This window comes from Lissotriton helveticus, chromosome 1_1 (genome assembly GCF_964261635.1).
Source record: "Lissotriton helveticus chromosome 1_1, aLisHel1.1, whole genome shotgun sequence".
Lineage (NCBI taxonomy): Eukaryota > Metazoa > Chordata > Amphibia > Caudata > Salamandridae > Lissotriton > Lissotriton helveticus.
In genome coordinates this window covers 92,319,304-92,339,310 of record NC_136057.1, presented here as the reverse complement: position 1 = coordinate 92,339,310, position 20,007 = coordinate 92,319,304, and the positions used below count along the sequence as shown (strand labels likewise).

Genomic DNA, 20,007 nt, shown 5'->3' with positions numbered 1-20,007 from the left:
GTTGTGCCCAGTCTCAACCCTCAAATTCTCTTGTGCATGCTTGGTGTGCCCAGTCTCAACCCTCACATTCAACTGTGTATGCTTGGCCTACCCAGCCTCAACTCAGAGTTGAGTTCTGTGTGATTACAAGATAAACCACGTTATCTGTAATTCTCATGCTTGGCCATGAGCACTAATGATTGAATGTGTTTAATACCAAGCGCGTAGAATTACAGATGACGTAGTTTATCTTATAATCACAGTGAGCTTTCGCCAGCACTTATTTAGTTGGAAATGACAAGGTGCCGCACATGATGATGCGGAATTAATGCTTTTCGCAACGGCAAGTAAAAAACTGAAGAAAAATGTCTAGGTTAACAGCAATGACCTAATGTTTAATTTACATACTGCATGATGATTTTAATGCAATGTCTCACGATGTATCTCCCAACATTGACTAAACAAGTCTGTTTTCCCAGCTCCGAGGACGTTCAAACACCTTGAATCTGTTGTCACTGTCCATTACGTAGAGGTGTGTCACATGATATTGTATAAACACTGTGATTTGCACTCGTACTCGTGAACAAGGAGGTTGCCCCTGAAACGCGCCGAGTGAATTGGCTTAAAATAAAAACAAGCTGAAAATGAATACTTGTGGCCCTGGCACCGTTTGTGGAAAACCGGCGAAATGATTGTTGTTGAGATTTGGGGTACCCGACCCCACCAAGGCCCGCCACTGAAAGCGGCTCGGGTTTCTGCGCGAACATTTAGCTGTAGGTTTACACATATATAGAAGTTGAGATGGACAATGCAGGGGAAGAGAAATAAAGAGAAAGTTATTCGATTTTCACAAATGCGATGGCGAAAATCCTCAGAGCAGTGCTTTGATTTTTCGTTGCTGCAGCAGGAATGCCAATGGCGAAAGGGGATTTATTTGTAATTACAAATATTCAGCAACTAAAGCTACACTTTCAAGTGCTCTATGTATGTCTTTTTTTGTAATATTATGCACTAGTCCACCTAACTTAGAACACATAACGCATAACAGGATTTCCTGCAATGGGAGTAACAAGCTGACTGGACAGCCACATAAAACCTTTTTGCATGAAAAAATATAGACTCAATCGCAAAAAGAATATTTATCAATATCTGTTCAAGCTTCTTTGATTGTACTTGGCTGGTGGACTCTAGTCAGCTTGGGCTTTTAGATCCTTTTGCCGGCCCCGGTTTCTGAAGGTTTAACACGATTAAATATTTTTTGGACAACAGTCTGACAACTTGCTTGGAACAGGTCAAGAATTGGATGTCAAAGTCGTGCCTTAAGCTCAACGGGGACAAAACCAAGCTTATGCTCCTCGGCCCACCAGCTTCCCCCACCATGGATTTTTTATGGCCTAACAGCTTGGGCGCACCTCCCACACCCAGAGACAACATAAAAAGTCTGGGGGTGTGGTTGGACAAATCCCTGCCCTTCAACACCCATGCAACTAAACTGTCAGCGACTTGCTTTGGTCTAATCAAGATGATGAAGAAAATCCTTCCGCTGCTACCTTTTGAGGCCAAGCTAGTAGTTATGCAAGGTCTAATCCAATCCCGCCTCGACTTCAGTAACGCCCTATATTTAGACGCGCATGAATATTGTCTGCAAAAACTTCAGTGGATTCAGAACTGTGCAGTACGCACATTGCTCAGTCTTCCACGCAGAAATTCGGCGGAGCTGGGCTGAGAACTTTGCACTGGCTCCCTGTCAGGAAGAGAATTAAATTCAAGTCCATGTACATCTCCCATCAAGCATACTGGAAATCTGGCCCAGCAATCAATCATTTTCTGATTACCTTTTACCGCCCCAACAAACAGCTTCGTTCCTCTCATGCCTTCTTGGCGACAGTCCCCCAGATTAGGAGATCCAGAGCTGGAGGCTGGTCTTTTTCTTACAACGCAGCCAAGTTATGGAACTCACTCTCCCTCCATTTAAGATCTAATCCTAACTTGATGACCTTCCACAAACAACTCAAAACCTTTCTTTTCAATAAATCAGACTAATTCCCGGGCTGACCACACTGGGAGGCACTAACCTAGCTCTTAGCGCCTGGACGGCTCAGGGCAGCAGTTGCGCTTAATAAAACCCCTTTTCATTTAATTTCATTTCATTTCATCACACGGACGTCAATGACCCTAAAAGCGGTAATAAATTCAAATGTATTCCAAATAGGGGGCCCCAAATATGTGTTGCCCGGGCCCCACAAATCATTAAGTATATCAATGAACTAGAAGTCAGCTTCAAATGCTAGTTATGAATAAAACAACCACCTTACTTTAGGGAACAAACTGCGGATATCAAAGGGTTCAATGTACAGAACTGTGGATAAAGGTGCTTAATAAAGACATGTATTCTGAGAAAAGAAACTAATATTGTTCTGTAAAAATATGCTTTTGTTCCCTCCTAGCATAACTCTTTATCCATTGCAGAGATAACCTCCCACTGAATACAAACATCAAAAAACAAGGTCTGAGCAGTTATTCGTGAAAATGAGTAACAACACCAAACAGACCCATTGTGGACGAATGTATGATGTTACAACGCATACATTTACAACGCATGCACTTACAACGCAGTTTTTACATCACAACATCAACTACAACACATTCCATTACATCGCATGACACTACATCGCATTTTAAAAACTACCTTTACAGCGCATTCCAATCACCGCATACTACCTTTACAACGCATATCATTACAATGCATACCATCACATTGCATTTAAGGTAAGTATTGGATAGTATGGGGATACAAATTACTAATCTAACTACAGGGGGTGCATCAGTGGGGTAAGTGTTGGATAGTGTAGGGGTAAAAAATACTATTCGAACTCCAGGGGGTGCAACAGTAGGGTAGGTGTTGGATAGTGTAGGGGTAAAAATTACTATTCTAACTTCAATGGTGTGCGTTGTAATGCCTGCATAGTAGTGAATTGTGATGTAGTATCATGCGTTGTAATGTCGGAATTGTAGTGTCATGCCTTGTAAAGGATGTTGCGATGTAATGCCTGCGTTGTAAGTGTAGAAAGGAGTTAAGACCACACACTGAGGCCACACTAAATCTTTGATGTATTATAACAAGGTCACAAAGTGACCCCCTTGCACAGTACACCTCAAGTCCTGAATTTCAGCAAGGATACATAGCATTCTGGGACATGTAGATTGGATCTAAACACTGTTAATATGGGTGTTTAAATTTCATAATGCAATGTTCTTTAAAGAGCCATGGCTAAATGAAGGGATTCATATAGAACAGTGAGCCATGTAGTCTCACAATTATTAAACATTAAACATGCACCTGCCGGCTGCATCCCCTGATGATAGTGTGAGACCTGTACATCTGCAGGCTGCACCCCCTGATGATGATGTGAGGCCAGTACACCTGCCCCCCCAATGATAGCGTGAGGTCAGTACACCTGCCCCCTGCGCCCCCTGATGATGGTGTGAGGCCAGTACACCTGCCCCCGGCACCCCCTGATGATGGTGTGAGGTCAGTACACCTGCCCCCTCTCCCCTGATGATGGTGTGAGGCTAGTACACCTCCCCCCTGCACTCCCTGATGATGGTGTGAGGTCAGTACACCTGCCCCCCCAATGATAGCGTGAGGTCAGTACACCTGCCCCCTGCACACCCTGATGATGGTGTGAGGTCAGTACACCTGCCCCTGCACCCCCTGATGATGGTGTGAGGTGAGTACACCTGCCCCCTGCATCACCTGATGATGGTGTGAGGTCAGTACACCTGCCCCCCAATGATGGTGTGAGGCCAGTACACCTGCCCTCTGCACCCTCTGATGATGGTGTGAGGTCATTACACCAGCCACCCCTGATGGAGGTGTGAGGCCAGTACACATGCCCCCCGAGGATGGTGTGGGGCCAGTACACCTGCCCCCTGCATCCCCTGATGATGGTGTGAGGCCAGTACACCTCAGGCTGCACCCCCTGATGATAGTGTGAGGCTAGTACACCTGCCCCCTGTACCCCCTGATGATGGTGTGAGGCCAGTACACCTGCCCCCTGCACCCCCCGATGAAGGTGTGAGGCCAGTACACCTGCCCCCTGCAACCCCCGATGATGGTGTGAGGTCAGTACACCTGCCCCCTGCACCCCCTGATGATGGTGTGAGGCCAGTACACCTGCCCCCTGCAACCCCCGATGATGGTGTGAGGTCAGTACACCTGCCCCCTGCACCCCCTGATGATGGTGTGAGGCCAGTACACCTGCCCCCTGCAACCCCCGATGATGGTGTGAGGTCAGTACACCTGCCTCCGGCATCCCCCTGATGATGGTGTGAGGTCAGTACACCTCAGGCTGCACCCCTTGATGATGGTGTGAGGTTAGTACACCTGCCCCCTGCACACCCTGATGATGGTGTGAGGTCAGTACACCTCAGGCTGCACCCCCTGATGATGGTGTGAGGTTAGTACACCTCAAGCTGCACCCCCATGTGATAGTGTGAGGCCAGTACACCTGCCCCCGGTACCCCTTGATGATGGTGTGAGGTCAGTACACCTTCCCCCTGCACCCCCTGATGATGGTGTGAGATCAGTATACCTGCCCCCTGCACCCCCAGATGATGGTGTGAGGTCAAGTCAAGTCAAGAGATTTATATAGCGCACTACATACCCAGAGGGTCTCAAGGCGCTTGAGGAGGGGGGGGTTTACTTATCAAATATCCAGGTTTTGAGCTGTTTTCTGAAGCCTAGGTGGTTTTGGGTAAGGCGGAGGTGGATGGGAAGGGAATTCCAGGTTTTGGCCGCTAAGTAGGAGAAGGATCTTCCCCCCATGGTGGATTTGTGGATGCGCGGAACAACGGCGAGGGCTTGGTTGGACGAACGCAGATGGCGGGTGGGAGTGTAGAAGGAAAGGCGCGTGTTGAGGCAGTCAGGTCCAAGTTCGTAGAGGGCTTTGTGTGCGTGGGTGAGGAGACGGAACGTAATCCTTTTGTTGACGGGGAGCCAGTGAAGGACTTTCAGGTGACCGGAGATGTGGTCTGTGCGGGGGATGTCTAGTATGAGTCTGGCTGAAGCGTTTTGAATGCGTTGGAGTTTTTTCTGTAGTATTGCGGTGGTGCCGGCGTAAAGGGTGTTTCCGTAGTCCAGACGGCTTGTAACCAGTGCGTGGGTGACCGTTTTTCTTGTTTCGGTGGGGATCCAGCGAAATGTTTTTTTGAGCATGCGTAGGATGTTGAAGCATGATGATGAGACGGCGTGGACTTGTCTGGTCATCGAAAGAGTGGAGTCCAGGATGATGCCCAGGTTTCGTGCGTGGTCCGTCGGTATGGGAGCTTTTCCTAGGGCCGTTGGCCACCAGGATTCGTCCCAGGCGGAAGGGGATGCACCAAGGATGAAGACTTCCATTTTGTCCGAGTTCAGTTTCAGACGGCTGTGCTTCATCCACTTGGCTACTTCTTTCATCCCTTCCTGAAGGTTGGTTTTGGCGGTGGTTGGGTCTTTGGTGAGTGAGAGGATCAGCTGAGTGTCATCGGCGTAGGAGATGATGTTGAGGTTGTGCTGACGTGCGATGGTTGCGAGGGGGCTCATGTAAACAAGGGTAGGGCTGAGCGAAGATCCTTGTGGAACGCCGCAAATGACTTCGGTGGTCTCTGACTTAAAAGGGGGGAGGCGGACTCTCTGAGTTCTTCCAGCGAGGAAAGAGGTGATCCAGTCCAATGCTTTTCCTTGAATTCCAATGTTGCTGAGGCGTTGTATTAGGGTGCTATGACAGACTGTGTCGAAGGCTGCGGAGAGGTCGAGGAGGATGAGGGCGACTGTGTCTCCGTTGTCCAGTAGTGTTCGAATGTCGTCTGTTGCTGCGATGAGGGCGGTCTCGGTGCTGTGTTTGGCTCGGAAGCCAGACTGTGAGGAGTCGAGTGATTTGTTGGTTTCGAGGAAGGCGGCGAGCTGATTGTTGATGGCTTTCTCAATGACTTTGGCAGGGAATGGGAGGAGCGAGATGGGGCAGTAATTTTTGAGTTAGGTGTGGTCGACTGTGGGTTTCTTCAAAAGGGCGATGAGTTCGGCATGTTTCCATTTTTCTGGGAATGTGCCTGAGTTGAGGGAGCAGTTGATGACGTCTCGGAGATGGGGTGCGATAATGGAGTCTGCTTTGTTGAAGATGTGATGGGGGCAAGGGTCTATGGGGGATCCAGAGTGGATGGAGTTCATTAGGCGAATGGTGTCTTCTGTGGTGATTGGGTTCCAGTAGAGAAGGTTATTCGGAGGGGTTCTACGTTCGGGGGAGAGAGGGGAAGGCTGGTTTACGGGTTGGTTGTCAAAGCTGTTATGAATGTCGGCGATTTTGTCATGGAAGAAGGAGGCGAGGGAGTCGCAGAGGACTTGAGAGGGGGTGATGTCGTTGGAGCTGGCGGTGGGGTTGGTGAATTCTTTGATGATGTTGAAAAGTTTCTTGCTGTTGTGGGCGTTGTAGTCTAGTCGGTCTTTGAGTGCTGATTTCTTGGCTGTCCGGATTAGTTGGTGGTGTTTGCGGGTGGCGATTTTGAAGGCGGTTTGGGTGATAGTGTTTGGGTCTTTTTTCCAAGTTTTTTCAAAAGGAGCGGCTGAGTTTTTTGGATTTCTTAAGGTCATCATTAAACCATAGGGCGTTCTTGCTTCCTTGCTTGACTTGATGTTTTTTCAGGGGTGCTAGTATGTCGGCGGTTTGGGTTAGCCAATGTGTGAGGTTGGTGGCGGCTTGGTTAGGGTTCGTCGAATATGCAGGGGGTTTTAGAAGAAGTGATGTGGAGATCTGGTCGATTGAGATTTTGTTCCAATTTCTTCGCAGAGTTGGTTGAGGGTGGTTGTGAATCGTGGTCTTGTTGTAGGTGAAGTGGATGCAACTGTGGTCCGTCCAGTGGAGGGTTGTGGAGTGAGTGAAGGAGATATGCTTGCTGGAGGTGAAGATAGGGTCGAGTGTGTGTCCTGCGTAGTGGGTGGGGGTGTTAACAAGTTGTTTGAGTCCGAGATTGGCGAGATTGTCCAGGAGGGTGGTAGTGTTACTGTCGTTGCTTTTTTCCAGATGGAAATTGAGGTCTCCCAGTAGAAAGTATTCTTCTGAGGGGAGGGCGTGTGGGGTGATGAAGTCAGAGATGTCTTCGCTGAATTGTGTACGGGGTCCTGGGGGTCTATAGAGGAGGGTGCCTCTGAGTGTGGTCTTGGGGTCGGTGTGGATCTGGAAGTGGAGGTGTTCGGCGATAGCGAGGTTGTCTTCTGAGCTGGTTGAGACGCGGATGGTGTTCTTATGGACGATGGCGATGCCTCCTCCTGTTTGCTTGGTGCGGTCCTTACGGATGATCTTGTAGCCGTCCGGGATGGCTATGGCGATATCTGGGGCTGAAGAGGCATTCATCCAGGTTTCTGTTAGGAAGGCGACGTCCGGGGAAAAGGTGTCGAGTAGGTTCCAAAGGTCGATGGCGTGTTTGTGAACCGAGCGGGTGTTGAGAAGGATGCATTTAAGGTGGTTGGTGTCGGATCTCTGGTTGGAGATAGTGGATTTGGTGTGGGTCACGAAGGAGTCGTATTTGCAGGAGTGGCAGGTGAAGGGTCCATGGGTGTGTCCCGGTGCAGCCAGGGCACAGTTAGGGAGTCGGCCGGGGTTGAGTGTTAGGAGGTTGGATGGGTCGTATGTAATGCGGGGTGGGTGGGTGAAGCGGGGACCAGGGGGTCTAGCGCTGGGCGCGGTCCAGGCGCCGACAGGCGTAGACGGGCTTACCTTTGGCGCACTTTCGGCGCGGCCGCAGCGCGTGGCCGCTGCGCGTTGGGACATCGGTTTAATATGGATAGTGGAGGGGGCGGAGCGGGGGAGGGGCAGCTGGGAGGTGGGCTGTAGGTGCTGGTTAGGCACAACGTACAAAATGGTGGGGGGATAGAAATTCAGCCTGGGCGAGGTTGGGGCGCAGGGAGGAGAGACGCTGAGGGCAGTACGCTAAATATGAAAAGCGCGTAGTACAGCCAATCAACAATGCAAGCTGAGCGCTAGCTGACAATGAATGATACAATGACGAGGTGCACGTTTCCACAATCAGAGTTAAATACACAATGCAATTTTCAAACACACAAAGTGCAGGTATACAAAGCGGCAGCAGTGGCAGGCAAAATAATGGCAGGCAGGCGTATAGCGCTACGATACCAATCACAGTCTCTGCGAAGCGCTGTGGCAGTCGGGCAGGGTGCAAGGGGAGCGACCGCTTCCTACGTGGTAGGAGAGGTCACAGAGGAGCGGCAGGCAAGGCAAGCCATCTGAGTCCGTGCGGGGGAGGGGCAGCTGGGAGGCGGGAGGTGGGCTGTAGGTGCTGGTTAGGCACAACAAACAAAATGGTGGGGGGATAGAAATTCAGCCTGGGTGAGGTTGGGGCGCAGGGAGGAGAGACGCTGAGGGCAGTACGCTAAATATGAAAAGCGCGTAGTACAGCCAATCAACAATGCAAGCTGAGCGCTAGCTGACAATGAATGATACAATGACGAGGTGCACGTTTCCACAATCAGAGTTAAATACACAATGCAATTTTCAAACACACAAAGTGCAGGTATACAAAGCGGCAGCAGTGGCAGGCAAAATAATGGCAGGCAGGCGGATAGCGCTACGATACCAATCACAGTCTCTGCGAAGCGCTGTGGCAGTCGGGCAGGGTGCAAGGGGAGCGACCGCTTCCTACGTGGTAAGAGAGGTCAGCAAACCTGCTTCCCCAATGATAGCGTGAGGTCAGTACACCTGCCCCCTGCACTCCCTGATGATGGCGTGAGGTCAGTACACCTGCCCCATGATGATGGTTTGAGGTCAGTACACCTGCCCCCTGCATCCCCTGATGATGGTGTGAGGTCAGTACACCTGCCCCCCAATGATGGTGTGAGGCCAGTACACCTGCCCTCTGCACCCCCTGATGATGGTGTGAGGTCAGTACACCTGCCCCCTGCATCACTGATGATGGTGTGAGGTCAGTACACCTGCCCCCTGATGATGGTGTGAGGTCAGTACACCTGCCCCTCCCCCGATGATGGTGTGAGGCCACTACATCTGCCCCTTGCATCCCGCGATGATGGTGTGAGGCCAATATACCTGCCCCCTGCACCCCCTGATGATGGTGTGAGGTCAGTACACCTGCCCCTGCACCCCCGTTGATGGTGGGAGGCCACTACATCTGCCCCTTGCATTCCACGATGATGGTGTGAGGCCAGTACACCTGCCCCCTGCATCCCCTGATGATGGTGTGAGGTCAGTACACCTGCCCCCTGCACCCCTGATGATGGTGTGGGGTCAGTACACATGCCCCCTACACCCCCTGATGATGGTGCGAGGCCAGTACACCTGCTTGCTGCATCCCCTGATGATGGTGTGAGGACAGTACACCTCAGGCTGCACCCCCTGATGATGGTGTGAGGCCAGTACACCTGCCCCCTGCACCCCTGATGATGGTGTGAGGCCAGTATACCTGCCCCCTGCACCCCTGATGATGGTGTGTGGTCAGTACATCTACCCCCCGATGATGGTGTGAGGTAAGTACACCTGCCCCCTGTACTCCCTGATGATGGTGTGAGGTCAGTACACCTGCCCCCGATGATGGTGTGAGGCCAGCACACCTGTCCCCTGCACCCCCAGATGATGGTGTGAGGTCAGTACACCTGCCCCCTGATGATGGTGTGAGGCCAGTACACCTGCCCCCTGCACCCCCTGATGATGGTGTGAAGTCAGTGCCCCCCAGGCTGCACCCCCTGATGATGGTGTGAGGTCAGTGCACCTCAGGCTGTATTCACACCTCTTGGTTGTGAGAGGTCTCACTTACACCTGATGAAATTAAGGTAACTACAGCCAGTGATCCTCCTTCCACCGGACAGACAGACAAACGCTGGGGGCTCCTCTCCTCTGCAGGTGGCTGGGGCTCTCTGCTGGTGCTGACTCTGCCCCCGCTGACCCGGATACTATCACACGCACAAGCCTGAGGAGAGCTCAGCCGCATCCGGTACTGACGCTGACTCTGCCGCCGCTGACCCGGAAGCAGACATTACTGAGAGGGCGGGTACGGGGTAACGGTATCCTGAGAGGAGGCTTCATTCCGCCTCCGCTGCTGGTGCTGACGCTGCCCCCGGTGACCCGGACACTGTTCCCCTCAAAGGCCTGAGGAGAGCTCCATCGGCTCCGTTGCTTCTTGGAGAAGAGACCCTTGAAGGAGGAGAGAGGGTGAGACTGAGAGGGGGGCGAGGGACAGAAGAGGGGGGAGGGGGCGGAGGGGGAGGGGGAGGGGGAGGGGAGGAGGAGAGGAGGAGAGGAGGGGGGTGAGAGGGGAGGTGAGTCCAGGGGTGAGAGGGAAGGGGAGTCCAGGGGTCTAGAGTGGAGGTGAATCCAGAGGTCTAGAGAGGAGGTGAGTCCAGAGGTCTAGAGAGGAGGTGAGTCCAGAGGTCTAGAGAGGAGGTGAGTCCAGGGGTCTAGAGGGAAGGGGAGTCCAGGGGTGTAGAGGGGAGGTGAGTCCAGGGTGTAGAGGGGAAGTGAGTCCAGGGGTGTAGAGGGGAGGTGAGTGCAGGGGTGTAGAGGGGAGGTGAGTCCAGGGTGTAGAGAGGTGGTGAGTCCAGGGGTCTAGAGAGGTGGTGAGTCCAGGGGTCTAGAGAGGAGGTGAGTCCAGGGGTCTAGAGTGGAGGTGAATCCAGAGGTCTAGAGAGGAGGTGAGTCCAGGGGTGTAGAGGGGAGGTGAGTCCAGAGGTCTAGAGTGGAGGTGAGTCCAGGGGTCTAGAGGGGAGGTGAGTCCAGGGGTGTAGAGAGGGGAGGTGAGTCCAGGGGTGTAGAGAGGAGGGGAGTCCAGGGTGTAGAGAGGGGGTGAGTCCAGGGGTCTAGAGGGGAGGTGAGTCCAAGGGTCTAGAGGGGAGGGGAGGAACAATAAAAGCATTATAATGCTCCACTCACCATGGGAGAAGACTCTCAGGGCGAAAGGAGCATTATATTTTTTACAAAAAGAAAATCTAGTTTCAGGATTTTCTTTTTGCAAACAAAAAACAATTACTCCATGCTACAGGGCTGCGTCATACACATTGCCAGGAACCGCCGTCATATTTTGATAAACGCTTGGCAGTCATTTATAAATTATGTGGACGGCTCTCCACCATGGGTATGAAGTAATATATTCTGTTCCATTGGCAAAACTGCAGGCCATCCTCCAAGTAATAAATCAAGCCCATAATATTATATTCCATAATTGTGTCTTGTTTGAATATGTTCATTTGAAGTCCCTCTCTATTATTTGAATGTTCTGTTTTGGGTTGGACGTTACCTTGTTTGATGTACTGAGCAGAAGCGCAGGAAAGGCCTCTTTAGGAAGTGGCCAGGTCTTATAGCCATTGCGCCATTCACAGGTTGGATCTGTGATTCATCTGGAGTTGCTGTCTTTAGTGACAAAAGTTTCACTTCCATGACCTCCTGGAGGGTTCTACTCTATAGTGGAATTCCGGATCGTTACAATTCCGTTTGATCACAGTGACTTTTTGTTCTTCTGGAAGTGAAGCTCCAAGGTGTTGATCTTTTGGTCAATTGAGCAAAGAGAGAGGAATAGTTTTGGAGCCTCCGATTGATAAAGGGACATGTATGCTCTGATTAGTCACTGAATTGATGGTAAATGTAGTTTTTTGTGTTTGACTGTTCTTAATGGCGGCTGCGAATATTGCAGCAAAGATTGAGGAGCATAATCCTCACCTTAGTATAGTTAATAGAATTGATAGTTCTTGAGACAAAACTCGCTAAACCTTTTATCCTTCTAAATCTTCTGTTACCTTGTACACTCCAGTGCACAGGAACAGTATTCAGCTCACAGAAAGCCCTTTAAATGTTCAATTATGGCATACACTCCAGTGCACAGGAACAGTATGCAGCTCACAGAAAGCCCTTTAAATGTTCGATTATGGCATCCACTCCAGTGCACAGGAACAGTATCCAGCTCACAGAAAGCCCTTTAAATGTTCAATTATGGCATACACTCCAGTGTGTCTGTGAACCGCTTCCTGTTTAAGATGCATGTATGATACCCCTCCATCTCTAGGATTCTCTGAGGCCACATATCATGTGTTGCTATGTACTGCAGGACAGGAATTAGTTTATAACATTCTTCAGCCAGACAACCGTCATCGCAAATGTACTATCAAAAGTTCCCATGCTTCTCTGTTTAAAAAAAACATATTTTATTAATTTTTATGCTTAACAATCCAGCGTGACAGCGAATCATATGTAACAAAATACATATAGGAGTCTCCTACTGTAATCAGAGGGCGATCATTTCAACGTACTTATATTCTGTAAAGCGGTGTTACCACCGTAGAAGATGCAGTGACCATGTTGTAACTCATAGTAGCAGTGCTGGTTTCACTGGTATATTCATTCGTTCTACATCATCTTAACCTAGCCCCGCCTTCCTATACTTACAACAAAAACATTCCCTCCCTTCCCTAGACTCCCTCCTGTCCTCCCATGAGCAGATAAATAATTGCTTTAGTCCCTGTTCGTATGGATATTTCCAATTAATTGGTTTACAGCTGTGCGTGTATCTGGTTTGTTAATGTCTGGGGGGGATCTGCTTTTGGTTTTCTACTTTTTGTATTGGTGGGTGAGTAACTAAACGACAGCGTCTGAATGTAATGAAGCTTCAGAGGATATAAAGAGTTCAAGCACTGCGTCCCATTCTAGTGAAATAGGGGTCTTTCTCAATCCCCTAGTTTCCTCCCTCCTTATTGCCATGCTTTTGGCCCTTCCCCAATGACTACTTCTCCATGTCAAGTGAGCATTGCAGGGCGTAATGCGGATTTCCACCTCATAGTAATTGTAGGTTTTTCCAATATTAGGGATAAGTTCGTAAATCGGGTTGCACTGTTTGTTTCTTGCGTTTACGGCGCAGTCCTAGTATACAGTATTCTGCGGTGTGTCCTCCTATGATGTTTGTAACAGTTCCTTAGACCTTCATCACATTTGCCCAGAAGGGGACCAATCGAGGACAAGCCCATAACTTATGTAACAGATCAGCAGTCTGTGCAAAGCATTGGGAACAGTGATCCCCCACCTCCGGGTACATCTTTTTTTAAACGGTGTAAGCTAGGCCCTATGTAACACCATGTGTGCAAAAAGTCTTAATTTGGCATTGCAGGATACTTTTTGGGGGTCTTCTAATGTGATGTCCCATTCTTTGTCAATTGTTTCTTTACCTATGTCAGTGCTCCACTTTTCTCTGAGCGCCTCCAGTGAAACTTCTGCGTGGGAGTGAATTCCCTTGTACAGCCATAGGGTTAAATACCTTCCGTTGCCCATAAGGTGTAATGTATGTACTAAATAGTGTGTAGTAGGCTATCTGCTATCTGGTGCTCAGTTCCATCTAATGTACCTACTGATGCCACATGTAGAATGTAAAGGTAATTTAGTACCCCTTGCTTTCTAACAAAGTTACAAAAAAAGGGAAGGCCCCTTTAGATTGATACACACTTCGCACACCATTCATACATAGTTCATACGCAAACCTCCTCTTCACCAGTAGGATGTCACTAGACACAGGGGATGCAATTAAAAAGATCAATCTAGGTGAATACAAATCTGAAAAAATACAAATTTATCCATTAAAAAAGACACTATCATGATACATTAAAATTACTAATGTGTACTAAATCATAAAAATCAGACCATGTAGTCTGTAACACAATCTAATATTTGTTTAAAAAAAAATATACATTTATGTACAAAACTCATTTATACACATAAATACTTGGGAACATAAGAAGGAAAAACAAATTCCTTTTTCCAAAAGGAAGCCAGCAAATCATACGTGCATCAATTGTAACAGCTATAAATGATTTGTAGAAAATGCTGATTTTTTTTTTTTTTTTTTTTTTATAAGACTTTATTGGCATTTGTCAATTACACAATACAACAGTCGCTTATTCAAATACCGGACGTTACGCCATAGACATTTTGTTGTTTGCAATACACAGCTATTTAGCCAACAACCTTCCGGTCCGGCAGCAAATAAGTGTATCGTGTTCGAGACAGTCCATCATTAAATAAAGAATCAGTTGTCTTACTTTTCATTTTTTAAACAAGAAACACAGACTCATTAGGAATAATAATCACTTTAGCAAGATTCAATTATACAGTCAATCGTTCCTATCAGTGGGTTTTCCCTAGTGCCATTCCATTCCCTTCTAGTGGCCTTCTAAAAATCTACCCCTTCTAGCCCGTATCCCTCCAAGTAATTAGATATCGGGTATTTATCAATCCCCCAACACATTCTCCTCATCTGAGCTGTCCTCTTCATCTTCCGGTAAAGGTTCACATATATCACCCCTATATTTATTCCAAGGTAACCATATCCTGTTCCATTTGCGAGGGTTAGCTCTTATTTTATAAACCGCTCGCTCGGTCACCATCAACCCATCCATGTGTTTGCACCATTGCTTCGACGTCGGTGCTTCCGCTGCCCCCCATTCCTGCGCTATATCACGTTTGGCCGTGATCATCCCTATCGTCACCCACAGCTGTCCCTGGCGTGTCAAATCAGTCATCCCCCACATATTCAGCAAACAGGCTCTCGGATCCGGTGTGAGCGATACTTCTAGTGTCTGAGAGATGGTCCTCATAATACGTTTCCAGTATTCACTAATTATCGGGCATCCCCAGAGTATGTGTAGCAGTGTCCCCTCCTCACCAAAGCCTCTCAGGCAATTTGGATGATCAGCCCTATGTATTCTGTATAAAGTAATTCTGGTGTAATACACTCTGTGTAGTATTTTAAATTGTATCAACCGAAAGCGGGCCGACACTCCTGCCTCCCACGGGGACGCCAGTGCGGCATTCCAGTCTGTTTCGTCCATTTCCCCCATTTCCTCCTCCCATGTATCTCGCAATTTAGTTACTGGATCAGGTAGGTTGTTTAGCAGCTTCCGATAAGTGAGTCAAGTAGCCCCCTTTTGCATATAATCAGTGAGTAGGCGGTCTTCCATCGGTGATGATTCGGGGACCTGTGTCCCCGGCTCGATGGCTGCCCTTAATGCATGTCTTATCTGTATGTACCTATAGGTCTCTGTAGGTCGCAAGCCATATTGTTGCTGTAAGAGTGGGAATGGGATCATGCCAGTACTAATCCATAAGTCTCCCACTGTGGAAATTCCTATATTGTCCCTTTGGGTGAATCCCTTACTGTTTCTCAAACAACTCGGTGACCTAGTGTCCCACAGAGGCGCAAGTTTAGTTATTACATTCCTCCACTTCAGTCTAGTCTGTGCCTTGTGCCAAAGTATTACCGTGTGCTTCGTCGGGCCCATCAGTTTTGCCATTAGACTTTTATTATGTAGTGGTGCCAGTAGATTGTGCGTGCCTAGCTGTGTTCTGTCCGCCCTATAAGCTGGGTCGTCTTGTGATGCGTGTATCCATTGGTTTATCACCTTGAGCTGGGATGCCCAATAATATAACTGTACATTTGGCAGTGCAATCCCACCGTCATACCACCCACGGTTGAGTTTTATATGTGCCACCCGAGCCGGGCGTCCTCCCCATAACAAACCTTAAAGTATAGCTGTCACCTTTTTGAAGTACGAGGGTGGAACTAGGGTCGGCGTATTTTCCAGTACATACAAAAAACGTGGGTGTGCCTTCATTTTAAACAGAGCTGCTCTACCTAAAAGTGTCAGTGGTAAATTTGTCCAGTATCGTACAGCTTTTAAGCGAGCAAGTGGAGGTAACAGGTTTAGAGTAAAATGGGTTGAGGCATCTCGGGCGATGTAGATTCCTAAGTATTTAAACGAAGAGTCTGCAGTTGTCAACGGACATTCGTCGGGTAGACGTGGCAGAGGACCTTTCAGTTCATAAATGACCGATTTCGACCAGTTTATGGTGTAGCCAGAGTGTATACCATGTGTAGTGCATAAGTCTAACAGTATAGGGATGCCAGTGGCTGGGTCGGACAAGTATATTAACATGTCATCAGCGTAGAGGGAAACCCTGTCTTCCCAGTGTTCCCCCCCCACTCACCACTTTCAGCAATGGAGTATCTCTAATGATAGTTGCCAGTGGCTCTAAGACTAACGCAAACAGCAAGGGAGAGAGCGGGCAGCCCTGCCTCGTTCCTCTGGCCAATGATCTTTCTCGTGAAATGTGGCCATTGGCTGTCACATGTGCGACAGGGTCTGTGTAAAGGAGTTTTATCCAGGCGATAAATTTAAGGCCGAAGCCCATGTGTGTCAAGACTGCGAAGAGGTATGGCCACTCCACTAAGTCGAACGCCATCCTGGCGTCTAGTGATAGAATGACTGCTGGTTCCGTCAATAGGGGGGCCCTCGCCAGTGCGCCATGAACTCGCCGGAGGTTCAGTGACGTGCTCCTATGGGGCATAAATCCGGATTGGTCTGGATGGATCAGTCGGGACAGGTGAGGCATCAATCTGGTTGCCAATGTTTTCGCCAATATCTTAGCTTCCGCATTGAGCAACGAGATCGGTCGGTATGATGTGCACTCTGCAGGGGGCTTTCCAGGTTTCGGGATGGCAACTATAGTAGCAATCCGTTGATCCAGGGGCAGGATCCCTCGCTCCAAGCCATCATTATACATGGCCAATAACGGTCCACTTAGTGTGTCCACCATCGTTTGATACCATTCCACCGGGATACCATTGGGGCCTACCGCTTTCCCTGTGTGCAGTGTATTGATTGCTGCCTGTATCTCTTGTAGCGTCAGGTCCGCCTCCAGTTCATCTACAACCTCTTGGGGTAAAGTCGGGGTGTGCACCATTTGGAGGGCCAGTGTCGCATCACTCGTCGTGATTACCCTTTCCGGAGTATAAACTCCTTGAAAGTGGTCCGCTAGGATATCAATTATTTCTGATGGGTGTGAATGCAACTTCCCCCTCGAGTCAGCCAGTTGTGGTATAGTCCTGTGACCATCTTTTTTTTTTATCCAGCCACGGCAGTAATTTACTTTCCTTATCACCTATGTCGTATATTCTTGTTGTCGTCGCTGTTATATTCTCAATCGTTTGTAGCGGAACATGATCATTATGTGCTTGTTGGCATAGATTAAGTGAGTGTAGTGTATCTTCTGTCGGGTGTTCCATGTGTGTCGCGTTTGCTGCTTCTAGGTTCAGTTCTAGCTCCCTCAGTTCCCTCTGCTTTGTGCGCTCATGCCCTGTTATCGTGGTAATGGCCTGACCTCTCAGAACCGTTTTGTATGCTTCCCATAGGGTAGTGGGGGACAACACCGAGCCAGTGTTATCTACTAAGTAATTCTGGGTCGCTTTTTTTAAACTCTTTCCGGATATGTGGCACCCTTAATGTAACCCGGATAAATTGGGTACAGCCTTTTTCGAACGAAAATGCTGAAATTTGAAACAATTGTCACCCCAGATTTAACACAGTTTCCTTCAAAGAGCATCAACGCGTTTCGGCAGGTGCTTATTTATGGCCAACGCCTTCTTCAGGAATTTTTTTTTTACATATAAAAACGTCCCAATCCCAATAAACATCCTGTAAATTCTGGGAACACAAAAAGTCTCCAGAAAGCACTACCACCGGGTGTTCTAAGTCATCGGTACCTTCAAGCAGATAAAAAGCTCAATATCCTGTCTAACGGTTTTTGGATACTGGTCACCCGTCACTATCATGTATCAGGAAGTATTCCAGAACTGCATGGTTAAATATAATCTGTCACTGTTAGATATTAGCCACCATAAATTCGTCAGTTGCGGTGTAGGTTAAAATATCCCTCACGGGGGCCACAGCTCTCTGTGTGCGGTACGCGGCAAACAATATGGACACAGATTGGAGGGTAATCCTTAACTACGATCTTTCTTTTATTAGTCAAAGCCCATGGGAGGTTTGCTCAAAAGAATCCCCCTGTGCACGATAGGCAGCAGGTATCGATAAAAAACAGTCCTCGGCTTGGATCTGCTTATTTCCAGCTGCAATGCTCGGGCAGATACCTCCGACAATCAGCGAAAACCAACTTCACATGATCTAATAAAACACTGTCAGAGAACAGCATCCCAACAGTGTTCAGACCTTCTCATATCCATCTGGAGAAGCTTCTAGTTTTTATTACTCTTGTTTGTGTGGGGATCCCTAACAATGGAACATTAGGGGCGTAGGGGAGTAACCTCTTAGTGTATTGGATTGTTTTTTTTTTTAATACCTGAGGGCTGTTTTCAGCAAAGGGGGAGCCGCTATTGGGGTCCTTCCTCCAGGCAATAACAGGGTATTGTAGAATAAGGGTCAGGCAGATCAGATTTACCCCTTTTCAAGGTTTGCCCGGCGCTAGCCGCCTCTCACCCAACTCACGGTTACCAAATAAAGTTCAAGTTCGGGCATTTATAAAGCGCACTACTCACCCAGAGGGTCTCAAGGCGCTAGAGAGAAGGGTTCACTGTTTGTCGAATAGCCAGGTTTTCAGTTCTTTTCTGAAGGAGATGTGGTTCTGAGTAAGGCGGAGGTGGGTGGGGAGTGAGTTCCAGGTCTTGGCAGCCAGGAATGAGAAGGATCTGCCACCCATGGTGGATTTTCGGATGCGCGGGACTGCGGCGAGGGCTTGGTTGGATGATCTTAGTTGGCGGGTGGGATTGTAGAAGGATAGTCGGGTGTTGAGGCATTCGGGACCTAGAATATAAAGGGCCTTGTGTGCGTGGGTAAGAAGGCGGAAAGTAATTCTTTTGTTGACGGGAAGCCAGTGGAGGTTTTTTAGGTGTCCGGTGATGTGCTCTTGGCGCGGGATGTCTATTATGAGTCTCGCTGACGCGTTTTGGATGCGCTGGAGCTTTTTCTGTAATTTTGTTGTATTTCCGGCGTAGAGTGTGTTGCCATAATCCAGTCGACTCGTGACCAGTGCATGGGTGACAGTCTTTCTAGTCTCGAGGGGGATCCAGCGGAAGATCTTTTTGAGAATGCGAAGGACGTTGAAGCAGGAGGACGAGACGGCGTTGACTTGTCTGGACATTGAGAGCGAGGAGTCAAGAATGAAGCCAAGGTTACATGCATGGTCTGTGGGTGAGGGTGCTGAGCCCAAAGCGGAAGGCCACCAAGAGTCGTCCCAAGCTGAGGGGGAGGATCCTAGGATGAGCACCTCCGTTTTGTCTGAGCTGAGTTTTAGGCGGCTCTGTTTCATCCATTCGGCTACTTCTTTCATACCTTCGTGAAGATTGGTTTTGGCGGTGTTGGGGTCTTTGGTGAGGGAAAGGATTAGCTGGGTGTCGTCGGCGTAGGAGATGATGTTGAGGTTGTGTTGACGTGCGATGGAGGCGAGAGGACTCATGTAGACGTTGAAGAGGGTGGGACTGAGTGAGGAACCTTGAGGTACGCCGCAGATGACTTCGGTGGCCTCTGAGTAGAATGGGGGGAGTCGGACTCTCTGGGTTCTTCCAGCTAGGAACGAGATGATCCAGTCCAAGGCTTTTCCTTGTATGCCGATGTTGCTGAGGTGTTGTATGAGGGTGCTGTGACAGACAGAGTCGAAGGCGACGGAGAGGTCGAGTAGAATGAGGGCCACTGTTTCTCCGTTGTCCAGGAGTGCTCGGATGTCGTCGGTCGCCGCAATGAGGGCGGTTTCGGTGCTGTGTTTGGCTCGAAAGCCGTTCTGTGAGGGATCCAGGGAGTTGTTGTATTCAAGGAAGGCGGCGAGTTGGCTGTTGACGGCTTTCTCGATGACTTTGGCCGGGAAAGGCAGGAGGGATATGGGTCGGTAGTTTTTCAGTTCTGAGGCGTCTGCTGTGGGTTTTTTCAGAAGGGCGCTGAGTTCGGCGTGTTTCCAGATTTCTGGAAAGGTGGCAGAGTTGAAAGAGCAGTTGATGACATCGTGGAGTTGGGGTGCGATGATGGAGTCAGCTTTGTTGAAGATGTGGTGGGGACAGGGGTCAGAAGGTGAGCCAGAGTGGATTGAGTTCATGAGGCGAATGGTGTCTTCAGTGGTGATTGGGTTCCAGGCGCTGAGGTTGTTAGTTGGAGGGGTGGGATCTGAAGGGGGTGGGGCGGGTTGATCACTGGGAGTATTCTTGAAG

At 49.0% G+C, this 20,007-nt stretch overlaps 1 protein-coding gene across 1 annotated transcript in view; it reads left to right on the top strand.

Moving 5' to 3' along the window:
* Positions 1–10,050: 10,050 nt before the first annotated feature.
* Positions 10,051–20,007, top strand: part of LOC144755576 (uncharacterized) — a 193,832-nt gene continuing 183,875 nt past the window's right edge. The window contains 1 exon segment of the mRNA XM_078644701.1: positions 10,051–10,193. The gene's annotated coding sequence lies outside the window, so the exon portion shown is untranslated.